This window comes from Grampus griseus (assembly GCF_964374135.1).
Source record: "Grampus griseus genome assembly, chromosome: 4".
Lineage (NCBI taxonomy): Eukaryota > Metazoa > Chordata > Mammalia > Artiodactyla > Delphinidae > Grampus > Grampus griseus.
The window spans coordinates 66455843-66469313 of record NC_138997.1 but is presented as its reverse complement, the minus strand read 5'-3'; positions in this window follow the sequence as shown (position 1 = coordinate 66469313).

Here is a 13471-nt window from a genome sequence, read left to right as displayed (position 1 = left end):
TAACTAAAAGCTCAGTCTTTTGTCACTCACTGATTCTAAATTAAAGTGAAGTATTACTTTGCCAAAGAGACAGGAAAACTGTAACAATAGAATCACCATCACCCTGCTACCATTCCTACTGTCATGCTTATGTCAGTGACAAATTTTGAAAAGATCTGTGCAACTAATATCTGTCAAGCACCTCTACTCTCCAGAGAATTCTAAAGTAAAGAAAAATACAGGCAGTGATTTTTGTTTGACAGTGGGTAAAAATGTGATGGTACCAAGCCAGTACTACAAAGGAAAAGAGCTAATAGGTACTTGTAAAGCATCTGGAGATTATGTGTAAAATTAGTTGTTTGCTATATGAGGTAAACAGAATATTTGAGGGACTTATGGACTTTATGTATCTGGCACAATCACGGTGTATGGATTATTCTCATATTAAGATAATGCTACATTACAGTGTCCAAAAAACATCATATATTGTAGTAATACAATTTTAACAATGACTAAGGTAATCTAGATACTGAATTCTGGAGTCACAGCTCTATTGTCAATTACTTCACTTAATATACTGTGTGTGATGATGGGAACAACCTCTGGGAACATGTTTATCTCCTAAACAACACCTATCTTTAAAAATGAGGGAATGAAATATGCTTACAGAAATTATATAACATTGGAGATTATTGTGTGACTTTTAAATTCACATCTTAATATACTTCTTTTACTTTGTCAGTGGTAATGAGTTTTTATCAAATGCTATTTTTGGGGATAAAGTTGGAAAAAAACTTACAATTCCTGACTTTATTAGGTTATTGATGTTTTTTCTTATTTATATAAATTGATTTATTAAAAGCACAAATAAAGCTGAAATGAAAGATAAAAAGAATATGCAATCTCTCCCAAAATCCAAACAAACTGAGTGGTCAGGAAGAAAGGAACTAGCCCTGTTAACAAGACCAAAGTTTAAACAGTTCCTAGACTTATAAGCACGTGAAAGGACATCATGGACGAGCAAAAAGTGGTCTTTGGAGTTTTAAATTTAGAATAGCTGGATTCTTCTTCTCCTCTTAACTAGATCTAGGCATCTGCAACATCAGATGGATTTCAATATTATTCACCTATTCTTAGGCCTCCTGTCATATCTCCTCTAACCTCCACCCCTACACTGACAAATAGTTTTTGCATAGTATTACAAATAACTTTCCTAGACATTTTCTTAGTCCTAACTTATATTTAGATGGTGACAACTTTCGTCTCATCAAATTATGTGTTTTACAGAATTTAATTTATGCTATCACTAATTCAAGTAGATTTCTTCTATATATTTTGTACACATCAGAACAATATTAATTTGTAAATAGTATATTTATAGCTTTCTGAATGAGCAGTGAAGTTATTTAAAATATTGTGGGTAAAAAAAAAAAAAACATCTAATGTTGAGGTTTATCTGCAGACAGAATCCTCACTATTAAAATTATATATGGCTTCCCTGGTGGCACAGTGGTTGAGAGTCCGCCTGCCGATGCAGGGGACACAGGTTCGTGCCCCGGTCCGGGAAGATCCCACATGCCGCGGAGCGGCTGGGCCCGTGAGCCATGGCCGCTGAGCCTGAGCGTCCGGAGCCTGTGCTCCGCAACGGGAGAAGCCACAACAGTGAGAGGCCCGCGTACCGCAAAAAAAAAAAAAAAAAACAAAACTATATAGCACAAAGTCAGCATGAAGTGCTAAGATTATTTTCCTTCATGGTTATATTATATATTATATATAGTTACATTATATATAATACTTAGTGTTTTATATATAATATGCATACATATAATATTTAGTTCTAGTGTTACCAATAATGTTTAATTGCCTACAACTTGAGATACTATGGATTTTAACACAGTTCTTTTCCAAAAAATTGAGCTGAAGAATTTTCAAGCTATTCATTGTGATAATAATTGCTTAGACCAGGCAAAAGTAATTATGCTTACACAATTTATTTGTATTTATGTCTACATCTGTCATTTAACTTTCCAGCAAATAACTTCAAAGACAGCAGATTTTGATATTGATATCCGAAGGTAATTATTGGAGTTGATAAGTGAAACTACGTTAATTAGAGTAGTAGTATGAGAGAGAGAGAGACAGATGAGAGACAGAGAATAATTTGGGTTGATAATATAAGTTACATTAATTGGAATAGAAGTAGGAGAAAGACAGAAAGAGAGAAAGAGACAGAGAAAGTGAGAGTTATTTTAAGTTTGAAAGGCATCTCCAGCAAATTCTTGAGTAATGCTAAAAGAATTTGGGAACAGGTTTATAGAATTAAAATGTTTACTGTGAGTCAGAAATTATTACACAACCACCAAGTGCCCTAAATCCCAATATTTAATGCATAACTATATTTCCCTCTTTACTATGTATATTCCAATTTTTATTCCAAAAGTACAAATTCTAATTGAGTGCTTCATTTTGGGTGTTAGTAATATTATAAAATGAGCCAGGTAAAATCTTTTCTTTTCAACAAAATTTAATATTTTCTTGCATGCATGGACACATGCACTGTAATAGATTGTTGAGAATAATTAAGACCTATTTTTAATGGCCTTTGGTTTCAATTTTTTCTAAACCATTGCACCGTAAAGGATATATCAAATTTTTGTCTAAATAATAAATAGAAATAAGTAGAAATCACATGAAAGTGTATATCAAAAATTAAACACATATACAGAAAATTTTAAGGGAGAAGTGTTCACTTTTGGTAAGGGCAAGCAAAAATTTAGTTTTAATTCTTTCACTTCTTATTCAGAAAACTAACCAAAGCATCAAAGATAATAAAAAGGATAAAAAGCTACATTCTCAGCTAAGTTAGGACACAGAAAATCCTCCAAATTTCATATCTGGTGAAAATGTGGCCAAAAGAATAAGCCAGTGAAAAGCCCACATAGGAAGTCAAGGAAATACCTTGATGAGGAACAGCTTCTTTTGGTTGCATATTTCAGAAATCTCTAGCACATATCCATTTCCAAAAGAAAAAAACTTCATCCTGATAGGAGTCTGTGGTAAGTGTAATATTGTCACTGTGGATTGAGAAGAAAGAGGCACAAAAATGTGTAGGAGTGCCCAGAGGTGCCTGATCTCATAAAGTCCCTGCCAAATACATCTTCTAAAAGTGACTGCTTTACATTTGAAGAAAGGACTTTGTCTGTTGGTGATAGCTAACTGTAAAGAAATCAAAGAAAACCCACATTATCAGTTGAAGTCCCCATGAAATAGATTCGGTTTTTAAGTGTCATAAGAGGGATGGCTGCAGAGAGATGGCATGAATTAAGGAGATAGTTCACCACTGCAATAACAGAGGAGGGAGACCTTAAACTGTAAAGCCTGAAAAACTCCCCTTTTTATGCACTCCACTGAAACCTCCTGTCATTAGTGCAAGAAAATTAATTTAGTCCAACGAAAGTGCCAGAAAAGGAATACTCAAAGATCCATAGAAGTAAATATGGACAAAATATTAAAAGACTCTATAGAACAATCCTAGTAATTATAAAATCTCACCAGAAAAAAATGTTTCAACAACAAAATCATTATAACAAATTCCAACATATTTTTTAAAACTAAGCAGATTTATGAAATTACACTAAAGATAGACATGCAAAAACTTAAATAAAAGCTGAACAGAAACTAGAACCTGATGACTATACAACATTGGAATGTGAAATAAGTTCTGACAAAATGAAAGGAAAACATAAAAATTCATAAGTAAAGAATAAGTAAAAAACACAGAAGAAAGTAGAAATGGCAGAAAGCATCGTGAGAACACGAAAGATAGAAAATATTAATACAATGATGCAGGTAAATAAAGAGAAAGAATACAGTAAATTAGAATGAAAAAATGTAGATATAGAATCTAGGAAAAGGTAATCTAAAGTATACATAATTAGAGTTGACAATGAAAAACAAAGAAAGAAAAACCCTTCAAAATATAATTCTAGATAAGTTTCCTGAAATTAATCTGAATTTTGGGATTCTATGTCTACAACACAAACTCCAACATGTATAGGATGACATCCAGCTCTCATCAGATTCCCACAGGGAGAAAGAATTGGGACAAAGAAGAGACATCTACCATAACAAATATGGTAGATATCAATTATTCCTGAAAATAAGTAATAATAATTTATCTCTTCCCCAGAAATTACTTGTCTATTTTCAAGATAATATGAATATGGAAATAAATACACATTTAAATCTTAGGTATAAGATTGAGTATTATAAATAATAATATTCAGATTATTCATAATGAATATGTATATCAAAAGAAATATGTATTTATTCATTTATTTATTTAAATCTTATCAACTAGTGTTGCAATCACCTCCTAGTCACCCTGTTGTTGGAGAGACTTCTAGGGTCAAGAGGGTGGCTAGACACACGGCACCAGTCACTGGACATATGAGACCAACAGCAGCTTATTAGTCACATGTACTCCAAGTTAAGGATTTAGAGCAATGTAGCACCTTATAAAACAAATATTAAAAAATAAAGGTTTCTGGATTCTCGTCCAACATGTAAAGAACTTGGAAGTCTTCATTCTATCTTAACAACAACTATAAAAGAAACACAAAGAAGTCGAAAATTCAACAATGTTTCTTGGTGCTGTCAGAGAAGTGAGGTTATAGGGCAAACTGCAGCCTTCATAATTAGAAAGACAGGTGAATATAGAGAATCACAAATTACTGGAGGAGAAACCCACCAGCAGAAATCTCTGTGGGAACAGTGTCAGTGCAGGAAAAGCAAATTGTAATCAACAAATTACTGGAGGCTCATTGTAGGCAATTCTGAGAATTAAAAACTACAGGGAAACCCAGTCATAGGGTACACCCATACTTCTCTGGGTTTTACCTCCAGTAACTTGACCAAGTTCCCACAGTGAATATCAAAGAAAAATTCCCTCCTGCTTCTGGTAGAGGGAGGGAAAAACTAACCATTTGGAAATATGCCAGAAAATTTTTGTATAACCCTTTCCCTCAAGAGAAGTTATATTACTAGAGCTTAAACCACTGGAGCTATTTCAGAGCTTAACTGACCTGGGAGAAGACATATACTCAACTATATACTGCTCTAGCCATCCTGTCCTAAAGGAGGAAAAAAACTAAGCACTGGTGAAGTTCAGAGTTAAGAGATACTATCTAAGGACTTAGATCGAGACTTCATCATAGGACTACAGAATATGTCTAATGTAGACACACCATACTACTATAGTACTAAAGGCTTATCAACCATAGTTCTTTTTAAATGGTACATTATGTTTGGTTATCAAGAAAAAAAATTACTAAGCACATCGAAAGGCAAAATAAATAAATATATAATAAACAAGTTAGAGCAAGCATTAGAACAAGACGTGGCAGAGCTGTTGGAATTGTCATTATCAGAGTGGGAATTTTAAAAAAATAATGATTATGCTAAGTGTTCTGATGGATAAAATAGACAACATGCAAGAACAGATGAGTATTATAAGCAGAGAAATGGAAATTCCAAGAAAGAATTAAAATGAAATGCTAGGGTTGAGGAAAGACTCTGAGCCTGAGAATATGTCAACAGAAATTTGCAAAACTAAAAAGAAAACAGGAAAAAATTGTAAAAAAAAAAGAGACTATCCCAAAACTATGGGACAACTACAAAATGTATAACTTATGTGTAATAGGAATACCCAAAACAGAAAAAAGAGAGAAAGGAATAGAAGAAATACTTGAATCAGTAATGACTTAGAATTTACGCAGATTAATTCGGACATCAAACCACAGATTGAGGAAAGTCAGAGAACACTAAACAGAATAAAAGCACAAAACAAACAAATAAAAAAGTAAAAACCAAAATCTGTCCCTCTATCCCTAGATACACCACATTCAAATTGCAGAAAATCAAAGATAAAGAAAAAATTTTGAAAGAAACCAAAGGGAAAAAATATGTTATTTACAGAGGAACAAAGATAAGAATTATATCTTATTTCCCCTTAGAAACTATGTAAGCAAGAAGAGACTGAAGTGAAATATTTAAAGTATTGAAAGAAAACAATGACCAACTTAGAAATTTTGTACACTGCAAAAAAAAAATCCTTCAAAAGTAGAGGAGAAATAAAAAGTTTTTCAGACAAACAAAAATTGAGGAACTTTGTTGCTAGTAGACTTGCCTTGACAGAAATATTAAAGAAATTCTTCAGAGAGAAAGAAAATAATATAGGTCAGGAACTCATATCTATATAAAGAAAGGAGCAGCATGAGAGATGGTATAAGTGAAGGTAAAATAAAAAATTGTATTACTTTTATTCTTAATTGATATAACAGATAAAAGTATGTTCAAGATAATAAAAACAAAGTATTTGAATAAGTATGTTTACATATATATAACTAAGTAAAAATAAATATATATAAACATGTTTTTATATATGTATATATATATGTTTATGTATAAGTGAAATGGATAACAGCAATGACACAAGGAATGGAAGGGAGAAATCAATATTATTTTTATTTTAAAGTACTCTACTACATGTTATGTAGTGCTATTTGAAAGGGGACTTGGATTACTTGTATTGTAAATTCTATAGCCAACACTAGAAACACTAAAAAAAAATATATATGATATGCTAAGAAATGAGAGAAAATAGAATAAAAAAGAATACTCAATAAATACCACAAAAAGCAGACAACCAGTGGAAAAAATGTTAGGAACAAAGAGAAAGAGAAATAAATAGAGAACAGTAACAAATATGGTAGATATTAATCCAACTGAACTAATAATCACTTTGAACATCAATAATCTAAATGCACCACTTAAAAAAGATTGTCAGAATGAATCAAAAAGCAAGACCCAACTATGTGTTGTCTAAAAGAGACCCACTTTAAATAAAAAGATGCATGTAGATTGAAAGTAAATAGATGGAGGTAGATATATTGGGCTAACAGTAATCAAAAGAAAGTGAGAGAAGCTATATTAATTTCAGACAAGCAGACTTTAGAGCAAGGGAAATTATCAAGGATAAAGAGGGGCATTGTACAATGATGAAGGAGCCAATTCTTCAAGAAGGCATAAAAATCCTTAATATGTATGCACCTAACAACAAAGTGTCAAAATACGTAAGACAAAAACTGATAGAACTGCAAGGAGAAATAAGTAAATCCATGTATATAGTTGGAGACTAAAACACTCTTTTATAAGAAAATGACAAGTCCAGTAGGCAGAAAATCAGTAAGGACATAGTTGACCTCAAAAGCACCATCAACCAATTGGATATAACTGATACCTATCAGCTATTTCATCCAGCAGAATACATGGAATATTCACAAAGACAAACCACAGCTAGTGCCACAAAACATACCTTAACAAATTTTTAAAAATGGAAATCATACAGTGTCTAATTTTAGATCATAATGAAATTAAACTAGAAATAAATAACAGAAAGATAGGAAATTTCAAAATACTTACAGATTGTATTAGACATAGTTCTCCAGAGAAACAGAGCAGTAGGAGAAATTTATTTATTTACTATTAAGACTTGGCTCATGTGATTATGGAGGCTGTGAAGTCCCATAATATAACATCTGGAAGCTGGAAAACCAGAAATGCTGGTGGTATAATTCAGCCCAAGTCTGAAATCCTGTGAATCAGGGGTAATTCTCAGCCTAAGGGCTGGAGAAGATGAGAAGAGATATCCCAGCACAATCACTTACGCAGAAAAAAGGGTGGACATTTTACCTTCCCTCACATTTTGTTTTATTCAGGCCCCCAATGGATTGGATGATGCTCACCCACATTTGGGAGGGTAATCTACTTTAGTGACTTCACTATTTCAAATGCTGACCTCATTTGGAAATACCCCAGAAGTAATATTTAATCTGGGCATGTTGTGACCAGTCAAGTTGATACATAGTATTAACAGTCACAGAGATTAAACAACATATTTCTAAATAATACCTGGGTCAAATAAGAAATCTTAAGAGAAACTTAAATATATCTTGAACCAAATGAAGATAAAAATAAAATCATTCAATACAGCAAAAGTAGTGCTTCATGGGAAGTTTGTAGCATTGAATGCATATATTAAAAAAGAAGATACAGTAGAAACTAACACAGTATTGTAAAGCAACTATACTCCAATAAAAATTTTAAAAAAATAAGAAGAAAAACCTTAAATCAATAATCTAAGCTCCTACCTTAGGAAACAAACAAACAAGAAAAGGTGATAAAATTAAATCAAAATTAAGCAGAGGAAAAAATAATAATAGAGGAGAAATCAATGAAAATAAAACAGGAAATCAATAGAGAAAATTGAAAGCAGAAGCTGTTTTTTTTTTTCTTTTAAAGATCAATAAAATCAATAAATCTCTAGCCAGGCTAATTAAGAAATAAGAGAAGGTACAAATTACCAATGTCAAATGAATGAGGGACTATCACTATGGATCCCATGTATATTAAAATGATAGTAAGTGAATCTATTTAATTATATGCATTAAAAAGATAATAAATGAACTACTCTATGTTCACATATTTAGTAACCTAAGTGAAATGAGCCAGTTCCTTAAAAGATACAATGTGCTAAAACCCATTGAAGAAGAAATAAACTATCAGAATATACCTATATTTATTAAAGTACTTGAATCAATAATAATTGACCTTCCAAAACAGAAAGCACCAGGCCTGGATGGGTTCACTGGTGAATTCTACTGAACATTTAAGGAAAAAATTTTACCCAGTTCTCTATAATGTCTTCAAGAAGATAGAGGCTGCAGGAGTACTTTCTGACTCATTCTAGGAGGCTAGCATTATGCTAATTCCAAAACCAAACAAAGACCTTACAACAATAGAAAACTAGAGATAAATACCTCTTTTGAACATAGACGCAAAAATTCTTGAAATAAAAGCAAGTTGAATACAACAATGTATAATAAGAATTATACATCATGACCAAGTGGGATTTATTTTAGGTATGCAAGGCTGGTTCAACATTCAAAAATCAACTGATGTAATCCATTATATCAACAGACTGAAAACAAATCACATGATCATAACAATTGATGCAGAAAAAGCATTTGAAAAACTCCAACACCTATCTATGATATAAACAAAACAAAACAAAACATAAACCTCTCAGTCAGCGAGGAATCAAGAAGAATTTCCTCAACTTGATAAAGAATATCCACAAAAACCCACAGCTAACATCATACGTAATGCTGTGAAACTGGAAGCTTTCTCACTAAGATCAGAAACAAAGCAAGGGTGTCCCCTCTTACTATCAATTTTCAACATCATACTGGAAGTCCTAGGTAATGCAGTAAGACAAGCAAAGAAAATAAAATGTTCAGTGACTGGGAATGAAGAAATAAAACTGTCTTTGTACACAGATGGCATGATTTTCTATGCAGAAAATCCAAAAGAATCAACAAAGAAACTCTAGGAACTAATAAGCAAGTATAACAAGTTTTCAGGATACAAGGTTAATATATAAAAGCCAATTTCTCTTTTATATACCAACAATGAACAAGTGAAATTTGAATTTAAAAATACAACACTATCTTACCAGCCCCCCCACCCCAAAATGAAATACTTTGGTATAAGTCTAATAAAATAAGTATAAGATCTATATGAGAAAAACTAAAAAACTCTGATGAAAGATAACAAAGAACTAAATAAATAGATATTCTATGTTCATTGATAGGAAGACTCAATTTTAAGATGTCATTTCTTCCAAACTTGATCTATAGATTCATAACAGTTCCAGTAAAAATCTCAGCAAGTTATTTTGGATATTGACAAACTGATTTAAAGTTTATATAGATAGTCAAAAGATTCAGAATAGCCAACACAATATTAGAGGAAAAGATCAAAGTTTCAGGAGGACACTACATGACTTCAAGACAAAATAAAGCTATAATAATCAAGAGAGTCTGGTATTTGTGAAAGAATAGACAAGTAGATCAACAGAACAGAATATAGAATCTAGAAATAGACCTCCATATATATACATACTCAACTGACATTTGGCAAAGGTGGAAAGGCAATACCATGGAGCAAATATAGAAAGATAAATGGTTTTGGAACAATTGGACATCCACATGCAAAAAAAAAAAAAAAATCTAGACACAGCCCATTACCCTCCACAGTATTAATTTAAAGTGGAACAGAGACTTAAATGAAATGCAAAACATAAAATTCATAGACGGGAACAGAAAAAGATCTAGATCATCTTGGGTAGGGTGATTACTTTTTAGATACAACACCAAAGGCATGGTCCATGAAAGAAATAATTGATAAACTATACTACACTAAAATTAAAACTTCTTCTGTGCAAGAGAAATTGACAAGAGAATAAGAAGACCACCCATAGACTGGGTGAAAATATTTGTAAAAGATTTATCTGCAAGATGTTCTAAAAATTTATTTCATATGCTTTTCACATAATTCTCATTTTTAATTGGCCTGCATGTCTTGACTTGAAACATTTTTTTTAATTAAGTAATTATTTTAAAACACCTTGCAACTCACAAAAATAGACTTTAACAAATGGAAATAAATACCATGTTCTTGGATAGAGAGATTCAACATGAGAAATATATGTTTACTCCACCTATATATTATATGTATTTACCATGTTCCCTTGAGTCCCTTAGTGGTTAGGTCAGTGTAGATGTATTCATTGATTTAAATTTTTAATTTTAACATTCAAGAGACTGTATGCTTATTAGAAAAAAATTAATAAATTTGAGGCATAGAAAATAAAAAAGGGGAAGTCTTTATCCGTCACTCCTACCCAGCTTTGTCCTATTTGTAAATTTGGTGTGTATCATTACATATATTTCTCCCTCCCTTTTTTCAGTATTTTCTCTATTACGTGGAGACTAAAATAAATTCATGTTTATTTTATATGAAATTATATCATTTTATAAAATTGTCAGAGCAATTGAGTTAATTTCTGCATCTTTTTTGTTTGTTTTATTGAAGTGTAATTGATTTATAATGTGTTAGTTTCTGGTGTATAGCAAAGTGATTCAGTTTATATATATGTATATATATGTACATATATATACATATATATATTCTTTTTCAGATTCTTTTCCATTTTAGGTTATTACAAGGTGTTGAATATATTTCCCTGTACCATACAGTAGGACCTTGTTGTTTATCTATTTTATATATAGTAGTTGTGCATCTGTTAATCCCAAGCTCCTTATTTATCCTTCATCCCCCCTTTCCCCTTTGGTAACCATAAGTTTGTTTTCCATGTCTGTGAGTCTGTTTCCATTTTGTAAATAAGTTCATTTGTATCTTTTTTTTTTTTTTTAGATTCCACATAAGTGATATCATACAGTATTTGTCATTCTCTTTGACTTACTTCACTTAGTATGATAATCTCTGGGTCCATTCATGTTGCTGCAAATGGGATTATTTCATTCTTTTTTTATGGCCTTCAGTCTTGAAGTTCATATCATATGAATTCCCTTTAAAGGCAGTGATTGCTTCTAGGCAGTTTAAACATAGAATATGTTACTTGTCTTTACTGAGTGATCCAGTGTTTCACTAATACAACATAACTCTGAATCCAAAGATATGACTGGATTTGTTTATTTCCATTTTAAAAGTCTACTGATTATAAAGAATCATGGTACATGTTTTTCAATAACAAAGTGATTAAGAGCATAGGCTCTGGAGCCTGTGCACATTGATTTCAAACCTGGATCTGCCATTTAATAGATGTATGCCCTTTTGCATATTGAATAACTTCACAATGCTTCAGTTTTTCCACTTGTTAAATAGAAATGACTATAGTCCCTACATCTAGGGGTTGTTATAACTAATGACAGTGTACAGTAAACATTGAAAACACTGCTTGGCACTTTTGGAGGAATGGCCTCCTTTTTTAAAAGAAAAGTTTACATTTTCAGTTGTGAAATATTTATACACATTCAGCTTGTCTGTAGATAATGAGTACTTAGGTGGAGGTCAAATAGCAATTAAGGTATAGATAATAAAATATTGAATTAAGCCAAGTAAAAATATGTATAGGATGATGGAATTTAGAATAAATTATCAAAGTTACTATACTTCAAACATAGCTGATTTCATTCTTGAGATTTAGTAAAGGCTTAATTTTTGTTAATTTTTAAAGGGACATATTTAAGAGGGCTAAGGACAGAAGATGATCTGAAAACATTGGCTGTGAATAGAGTGGATAGAAGCCCACATGCTGGGTATGTTTGCCAACACTGGGATGTGTTCGCTATATACTTCTGTTTATTTTGTCTTTTTTGTGGACTAATTCTTTTAAAAACCTATAATTTTATTGCATATAAAATAGAGAATTGTTAAGTATGCATTTTTTTTTGCTTTAATTCAGTGTTTGGATGAGCTTCCTTATATCCATTCTACTAAACTATTCAAGACTCAGACTGAGAGCAACAAAGTGGGAAGATTTATATGATTAACAATTCGTTTGATAGTACAAAAACATTTCTTCATGCTATCTGCAAACTACTATTATACATATTTCTAGAAACAAGCAGATTGACTTAGTCTTACTTGTAATCTATATGCTGAAAAGAGTTAAGCCTCTTTCCAAGCAGCTAATGTTATAATAGACTATGTTAACAGCAGTATACATAAAAATATAAAAATGGAGTTGCATCTTCTGCTTAACTTTACTGACAAAAACATCTCCTCGATTACTGTATTTCCTTTTGGAAATATTTTAACAGAGTATCAGAATGGACTTTCTAATGGATTTCATGTAAGCAATCAGACTGATTTCACTAAGAGTTAGTCTTCTGCTGCCAGAAGTATTTACTCATAGGCCAAATACCTAATCTCTGGAGATTTCCCCAAATCTTTATTTACAAAAATAAAGTAAAATTAATATTATTCAACCAATAAGAGGATAAATGTATTTCTAAACTATATATGTACTCACAAGTAAATGTTTATTAAATTACGGATTTTATACATAAAACCACACTAATAAAGTATATGATTGGTATGTTAAAATAGACAGATTATTCCATTGTAAGACAAAATTCTCAATTTTAGAAACGTTAGAAAAATTGAGCATTAACTTTTCCAATTTCAAGGAAAAGTAATGATTTCCTACTTAAATCCTTTTATGATTAAGCTTGTTATGAAGCATAGCCCATATATCTATCCACATCTTTATTGTAAACATCCTTCAAAGTACTGTAAAAGGTATGAATCCTAGTAGACATTTAGAGTGGCAGGTGAAAAAAATCAGTGAACTTGAATTTTGATAAATATAAATTATAAAATGTGAACAATGAAAAGAAAAGTACATTTGGGGGACTTCCGTCGTGGTACAGTGGTTAAGAATCTGCCTGCTAATGCAGGGAACACGGGTTCGATCCTTGGTCCGGGAAGATCCCACATGCTGCAGAGCAACTAAGCCCATGTGCCACAACTATTGAGCCTGTGTTCTAGAGCCTGCAAGCCACAA